Source organism: Opisthorchis viverrini (genome assembly GCF_000715545.1).
Source record: "Opisthorchis viverrini unplaced genomic scaffold opera_v5_171, whole genome shotgun sequence".
NCBI classification, from domain to species: domain Eukaryota; kingdom Metazoa; phylum Platyhelminthes; class Trematoda; order Opisthorchiida; family Opisthorchiidae; genus Opisthorchis; species Opisthorchis viverrini.
Genome location: NW_008751829.1, coordinates 656,435 through 657,229, shown reverse-complemented (window position 1 = coordinate 657,229; position 795 = coordinate 656,435).

Here is a 795-nt window from a genome sequence, read left to right as displayed (position 1 = left end):
CACGTTGACAGATAGATTGTAATGGGTCAGGAAATCTGCACCGATGATGAGTGTTTGGACGTCGGCCAAAAGGAAGATCCACTTGAACGCACGTCGCAATCCAAGGTCAAGGGTGAGGGAACGTCCGCCGTATGTATGTGGGTACCGTTGACGGCCTGTAATGAGAAAGAAGCAGAATCGGGGGTGAATTCTTATGTGGTTGTACACTAATTTCAGCTCCCGTATCTACGAGGAAACGTGGACCACTTGAACGATCGGTGATGTGGAACAGGCGACTCGTGCGAGGAGGGCCACAGACAGTCGTCGCCGTTACTGACTGGCCGGGGGGTTTAGAGGGGTGTTGGGACGCGGCTTGAAGGAACAAGGTGGTTGACACTTGCGTGCTTTTGGGCCATAAGATTGGTGATACCAGCACGTAGGGGGACGGGCATGAGATAACGATCTGGATCGTGAACGTGGTCGATGTCTGTTTATCTCTAACCGTTGTAGGCGATCGGTCAAAGCATCAAACTTGGCTTGTAGGTGCGATATGGAAGCAAGAATCGGGTCGGAATCTGTAGTAGTGGGCGCAGGGCGGAAGACGGAGTTTACGGGGTTACCGGGATATGTTTCGTGTATCTTATCCACCATTTGGGATAGCTGCTCCAAACTGTGGGCCTCAACGAAAGCGCTGATGACGTGGGACATGGAGGGTGGGAGTTTGTCAAACCATAGTTGGGCCATGATTTCCACCGCTAGCTTACGGCCGCAGAGGAGACTGCGCATGTGGCGAAGCAGTTGTGATGGCGATCTGTC